Source organism: Apium graveolens, chromosome 4, assembly GCF_009905375.1.
Source record: "Apium graveolens cultivar Ventura chromosome 4, ASM990537v1, whole genome shotgun sequence".
NCBI lineage: Eukaryota > Viridiplantae > Streptophyta > Magnoliopsida > Apiales > Apiaceae > Apium > Apium graveolens.
Genome location: NC_133650.1, coordinates 190,806,750 through 190,814,529, shown reverse-complemented (window position 1 = coordinate 190,814,529; position 7,780 = coordinate 190,806,750).

The following is a 7,780-nucleotide window of genomic DNA, read 5'->3' as shown; positions in this document are numbered from 1 at the left end:
AGTTAACATCCATCGGGACTATAATGAGTTATCCGTCGGGACTATAATTCTTATCCGTCGAGTGCTACATGATTTCACTAAGTAAAATCTACTTAGATGTTTTGTTTATGAAATCCTCAAGTACACAACATATGCATAACAATCTCCCCCAATTTATGTCTACCTGAATTGTAGCCATAAATTAAGAGATACTTGATGATAACAAAACATCCTAAACATACAGCTTTAAAGATAAGTAGATAATACTGAAAGTGCTTCAAATAATCAAAATGTACAAAGTTTGGCTCACATTCATTTCAAGATGCTCCTCTAACCTGAGCAGATTTTTCTAGTTTCTTGAAGATCTGGATCTTCTTCCAAGCTTCCTGTTGTTTTCATCAATCTGATTTTGGAGCTACCTGTGGAATTCCAGTTCATCAGATTCTGAGAGATCTAGCTTTTCTTGCATTTCCAAGAGAGTCTCATTGCTAGAGATACTTAATTGGTCTTCTAACCTGAAGAATCTTCTCACGCCTTTGTTATCTATGAACTCCATCAGCCAGTAGGGCCTTAGATGCACTCTTCTCCCTGTGAATGGGATGATTAGAGTCTTTGGGAGTGCATCTTTAGCTCTAATACTCCTTAGTTCTTCAATCTTCTTCAATACTAGTCTTCTTGCAGTTACATTGAACCCAAAGTTCTTCTTGAAGGATGAATAAACTTTAATCAGTACAGCTTGGCTTTCTTGAAGAATTCTGTGAAGTGGCCACACAATCTCCTTTCCTCCTTTGTACTTGAACACTAACCTTTCAGGTAGGTTTCTGTATGCATCAATTCCCCTCACTTCATCTAGTTCATCTAGATAGAGGTTTAGATCAGAAAATTCCTTGATGTCACACAAGTACAAGTAGTCTCCCCTATTGACTTTGGGTTGAGCTTTAAGTACTGATTTGGATTTGAGAGGTGACAGCTTCACTTTCTTGACTGCCCTTGACTTTGTCCTTTTTGGCTTGCTAAGGATTGGTAAACTGAAGTCAGGAATTGGTATTTTATCCCACTCTATTGGCTCATCCTTGGGCACAATAGGTTCACCATGAATATTCCTGTAGGGATCCACCACCCTTATATCTTCAAATACCACAGAGGGCTTTGATGCTTGAGTTGTAGCTGGTATGGGTACCTTAGGAAATTGATCTTCCAATTCTTTGTCAACAATATCCAGTTTCCTTTTTGTTCTTCTAGCCAATTCTTTCTTTCTTGGAGATTTCTTCTGTTCTTCTATTTTTTTCTTTGATTCAGCAGCTTCAGATGGTTGAGAGGGAATTTGTTGAGATGAATTCACAGCCTGTAGCTTGGCCAAGAGAGCAATCTGCTCTTTTTGTTTAGTCTTCTTTGCATCTAGAGCAGCTTGCTTCTTTTCCTGCTTTAATCTAGCTTTTTCTTCTCTCTTTGCTTGAGCAAATTGTGGATGTCCAGCTACCACACAAATTTCCTTTCCATTTCTGAATATCTTAGCAATTCTCCTTTTTGAAGCTGAATTAGCTGGATCTTTATAGAAGACAATTGATCTTGACAGAAGCTTCTTCTCATCAGGCTTGGGTGTCTCATACACAGTGTCCAAGGGGTTCTTCAAAGATGATTTTGGATAGTTTGCCCTTGGTTTAAGAATTATTTCAGCCTTTGTAGACTTGATGCAGGAAGATTGTCCTCTTTCCAGATAATTCATGCTCATCTCATTCACACTGATTTGCTTGACTTGAGAGTGATGGATGGCTGACTTAACTGGCTCCTTGACAAGTTCAAACTTTTTCTGTATCTCCTCATCAATCTTATCCCAGTAGATCAAACTCAACTTTCCTTTCTCAGCAATTTTCAAATTTCCTGCTGCTACTTTAATTAGATCTATACCATCTGCAACTGGTGGCTTGGAGACAGTAATTGAAGGTATAATTACTTTGCTGATTTGAACTTGAAGTTTCTCCCCCTCACTTGGTCCTTTCTCCCCCTTACTTGGTTCTCTCTCCCCCTTTTTGTTATCATCAAGTTGAGGAGTTAGGCCTTGTGCTTTAGCCAGTTGCATGAGAAGATTTGTCTGAGACTGTTGATTTTGAAGAAGGGTGGCCACTGAATTCTCAATAACTTGAACTCTATCTTTCAGCTTGGCCAGCTTCTTTTCAGAATCTGAATCCAGCTTCTCAGAATTGTAGGTCTTCAAGTCAGCTATATCCTTTTTGAGTTCATCCACACTCAGATTCTGTCTTAATTGTTGTATCTTCATGAGATGTAGAGAGTCTAGGTGAGCTTGAAGAATAGCCTTGGTACCAACATCTGAAGTTTCCTGAAGAGCTTTTTGAATAGCCATAACCTGCTTAACCAAAGATACACCAAATTGTCCAGGTGTAGATTCCTTTGTCCATACCCATTCAGGTAAATTTGGAACAGAACTTGGGCCTTCATCTCCCCCTAAGTTCATGCTTCCATCCAAAGAAATAGAGTCATCATCATTAGAATTTACTTCAAATTCTTCAGATGGCTCACCAGCTTGAGAAGGCATCCTATTGACAGCAGCTTTATCTCTCTGAAGAGATTCTGAAGTGTGTACTAAGTTCAAAGTCTGTTCCGCCTCCACATTGCCCTGAGCAGCCAACAGTTGATAGGCTGACACAGGGTGAGTAAAAGTGTCAGCATCCAAGGAAATGTTATCAATTACAACTTCGTAATGTTGCTGAAATTGTCTTTCCTTTTCAGCATCATCCACAATCATTGACTCACTAGCAATGGCTGGATCCACCCTTATAGCTTCTGTACCTACTTTTCTCTCATAATCTCTCTTTTGTTGCATCAGGGTCTCACCCTCACACCCTCACCTTCACCTACTAAGGTGGAACTCCTCTCACTCACTTTTGCCAATCCTGAATAAATGGATTGTTGATTTTAACTCTTTTCCTCTCCTTTTCCTGGGAGCAACCCAGCCTCTCACTCAATACACTCTCCTCTCTCAGTCCTAAGAGTGACTGTACAACCACTAAATCTTCTGCACTTGAAATAATTGAAGTTTGAAGTTGTGCAGAGATACTCGATGGATAAGTGATATCCGTCGAGTGAGTGGTAATGCTATCCAACGGATAACTGCTGTTAGGCTTATCCGTCGGATACAATCACTACTCGACGGATGAGCAATATCCATCTAGAGAGTAGAAATGAATGAGGTGGGAAGAGAAACTATTGTTGACTCTGTGTTGATTGAAGATATTTGGGGCACAGATGTCACAATAGTATCTGAAAGAATTAGCAAGTGTGCCAACAAATCATCTAAAAGATGATACTCACTTGCACTAGATTTTGGCTTCCCCAACAGAGTTAAAGAAGGGGAATCAGGAATTGAAGTGTTTATCATATCCACTTCCAGAGAGTTTATTGGTGAGTATGGTGTTTCAGATGTTTCTATTATTAGAGATTTTGGCTGTGACTCCATATTTATTGGAGCCACATCAAACTGAATTTGAGAGAGTGCAGGGACTGTGTCTTTAGCACCAGTTTGCACTGTGTGTGTGCCCTGTGCATCCCCAGAGGTTTTAGATTTCTTCTTTCTTATGTAAGTTTGGGGTAAGCTTGTTTCCCTAACCCTTTTGGCCTGTGCTCTTGGCTGAAAGCTTTGTTCAATAACTGCATCCTTTTGGGAGGATGCAGCTAGAAGTGAGCTTTTATCCTTTTTGAGCACTGCAGTTTGTTGGGAAACTGCAGTGTGGCTAGGCTGGGATTCACTCAACTCTGCATCCTTATTCTTGGAGTTTCTTTGATGTTCACCCCTTCCCTCACCTGACTTTCCCTCCTTCACACTCCCCTCTTTTGCTTTTGTGGATTTTTCAACTGGTATCTTTTGAGAGATACCAGAGGGGGTTTTCTTTGATTTAGATTTGGAAATTGTAGAGGGTTTGGAGGCTTTGGTAGGAAACTGTTTGGTCATTGGCACAGTTGCCATAGCTACTCCTGAAGTCAAAGAAATAGTAGAGGTTGGAATAGTTGTAGGGATGGATGAACTTACCTCACTTACCTGAGGTGCCTGCATTATAGGAAAATAGAACATTGGCACATCCCTGTGATGGTTGGCTCTGTTCAAATCTGCAATGAGTCTTCTCTCTTGAACCCAACAAGCCAGTTTGTTGTTTGGGTTCTCAAGCACAATCTCTTGACATAGATGGTTAGCCAATAACATGAAAAATCTAGCATAATACACATTCTTTCCTCTTTTAGCTAACTCACCTAGTTTAAAACCAAACTCAAACAAGACAAGGTCACTGAAATTATAAAATTTATCTGTAACTAGCATGTATAGCATATTAAGCATGGAAATATTCACTGAATCAAAATTACTGACTTTTCCAGAGAAAACTTTAGTAACCACATCACGCAAGAAACTCCACTCCTTCCTAAGACCCAGTCTCCTAATATCACTTCGTTTAGTAGTAGGAAGTGCATAGTGCATGGAATTAAGCATATTGATAATATCAGTGTCATTGTGTGGTGAAGTCACATTATTATCAGGAATTTTGAAACATGCTTTTATTACATCACTATTGATATAGAACTCATTACCTTTGATGGTTAGAGTGATGGTCTTGTCAGCAGAGTTGTAAATAGCAGTGGTCCACATCTCTTCAACAACTTCACAGAAGATTGTGGGTGACTCCAGCATGGCATAATTTAGCTTGCAATTCTTCACAAAGTCCATCATCTTGTGATAGTCCTCTGATTGCTGAATACCCTTATTGACCAAAGCAGTGAAGTTGTTCTTCTCATAAATGAACCCAGTTTGAGACATAATCTTTACTACAGGTGCCACTGTTAGAGAATGAAAGCTTGAAGAGAAGGAGAATATTTTCTTGAGAGAGAATGAAATTAAAAGCAGTTGAATTTGAGAATGATAAAAGAAAACAATTGCTATGAAATAAGCTTTTATACTATCTCAAAAATAACTGATATAAATAATAAAGTAAAGTAAATTAACCAATAGAAATTGCCTAAAATAGCCATTTTAAAATTAAACTGTAAAAATTCCACCCATTATCCGTCGTGTAATGCTTACAAACTGTAAGTATACTCGATGGATAATGTTCAGGGAATTAAGGGCTGAGATTTAGACAATTCGACGGATGAGGATAAACTGATATCCGTCGATACATAAAGTATTCCAGAAAAATAATTGACTTTTATTCACAAGAAGTATATTGATGGATGACTAAACTCGATGGATAAGGGTCATCCGTCGAGATGCAAATTTTGACTTAGCCAAAATTTCATCCAAGATTTAAAGATCAACTAAATTTCTGGCTGCATTACAACTTGCAAAATAACTCAGATAAATTTAAGAGTAATTAAGCATACCTAACTCACTTACCAACCTTGAAAAGGTGGATTCATCCAGTGGCTTGGTAAAGATATCTGCAAGTTGCTTCTCACTTGGAACAAAATGTAATTCCACAGTACCATTCATCACATGTTCCCTTATGAAATGGTACATGATGTCTATGTGCTTTGTCCTTGAATGTTGCACTGGATTTTCAGTGATGGCAATTGCACTTGTGTTATCACAGAAAATAGGAATTCTTTCAACTTGCAAACCATAGTCTAGCAATTGATTTTTCATCCATAAAATCTGTGCACAGCAACTACCAGCAGCAATATATTCAGCTTCAGCTGTAGAAGTAGAAACTGAATTTTGCTTTTTACTGAACCAGGACACAAGCTTGTTTCCTAGAAATTGACAAGTTCCCTTTGTGCTCTTTCTATCAATTCTACAACTTGCATAATCTGCATCTGAATAACCAGTTAGATCAAAACCAGAATCTCTAGGGTACCAAATGCCAAGTTTTGGTGTTCCCTTGAGATATCTGAAAATTCTCTTAATAGCTATCATGTGAGATTCTCTAGGATCAGCCTGAAATCTAGCACATAAACATGTAGCAAATATTATATCTGGTCTACTAGCTGTTAAGTACAGAAGTGAGCCAACCATGCCTCTATAACTTGAAATATCCACAGACTTTTCAGTAGTGTTTAGTTCAAGCTTAGTTGCAGTGGCCATGGGAGTTTTTGCAGATGTGCAATCCATTAGATCAAACTTCTTTAAGAGATCAAAAATATATTTAGTTTGACTAATGAATATTCCATCACTAACTTGCTTAACTTGCAAACCAAGAAAGTAAGTTAGTTCTCCCATCATGCTCATTTTATACTTACTTTGCATCAATTTGGTAAACTTTTTGCAAAATTTCTCATCTGTAGAGCCAAAGATAATATCATCTACATAAATTTGAACAAGTATACTAGAGCCATTAACATTTCTGAAAAATAAAGTTTTATCTACAGTACCTCTTGTGAAATGATTTTCCAAAAGGAACTTTGATAAAGTGTCATACCAGGCTCTAGGTGCTTGCTTCAGTCCATAAAGTGCTTTCAGAAGATAATAGACATATTTTGGAAAATTTGGATCTTCAAAACCAGGAGGTTGACTAACATACACTTCTTCCTCCAAATCTCCATTTAGAAAGGCACTTTTGACATCCATTTGATAGACCTTGAAATTGGCATGGGCTGCATAGGCTAAGAAGATTCTGATGGCTTCAAGTCTTGCAACAGGAGCAAAAGTTTCATCAAAATCTATTCCTTCTTGCTGACAATAACCCTTAGCAACCAATCTAGCTTTATTCCTGATTACTATGCCATTTTCATCCATCTTGTTTTTGAATACCCACTTGGTGTCTATTGGATTCTTTCCTTTAGGCTTGGGTACCAGCTTCCATACATTATTCCTTTCAAATTGGTTTAGCTCCTCTTGCATAGCTAAAATCCAATCAGGATCCAACAAAGCTTCTTCTACCTTCTTTGGTTCTTCCTTTGACAGAAAGCTGTTGTATAGACATCCTTCCTGAGTTGCTCTTCTTGTTTGAACTCTAGAAGAAACATCACCAATGATAAGCTCAAAGGGTGATCTTTTGTCCATTTCCTTTGTTGAGGTAGATTAGCTCTAGATGAAGAGACCTCATGATTGTCTTGATGTGTGATTGAGTTTTGATTGCTAGAAACTCCCCCTGAGTTTGTGGATCTTTGATTTGAGAAAGGAGAATTTTTTATAGGTGATCTGTCTTGACCTCCTGCTCCTTTTGATAACCCAATGGATGGTGAATTTTGAGTACCGACGGATGAGGCAGGTTGTCTTCTGACGGATAACACAGATTGCCTTCCGACGGATGAAGCATTATGCAACTCGACGGATGTTGAGTTTTATGCTTCATTGGTGGTAGATTTGTCTACATTATCCTAAGACACTGTTTCTTGATCACTCTCATCATCACTGTCATCACTAACCATCTCCACATTGTCGAATTTGAGGCTCTCATGGTAATCTCCATCTTTCAGTCCTTCAATCTTTTTATCATCAAACACAACATGTATAGATTCCACAACAATATTGGTTCTTACATTGTAGACTCTATATGCTTTACCAACAGCATATCCAACAAAAATTCCTTCATCTGCTTTAGCATCAAACTTCCCATTTTGATCAGTTTGATTTCTCAAGATATAGCATTTGCAGCCAAAGACATGAAGAAAGTTTAGAGTTGGCTTCTTATTCTTGAACAATTGATAGGGAGTCATGCATCTTGCTTGATTAATCAGAGAAATGTTCTGAGTGTAGCATGCAGTATTTACAGCTTCAGCCCAGAAATATGTTGGTAGTTTAGATTCTTCAAGCATTGTCCTTGCAGCTTCAATAAGTGATCTGTTCTTCCTTTCCACT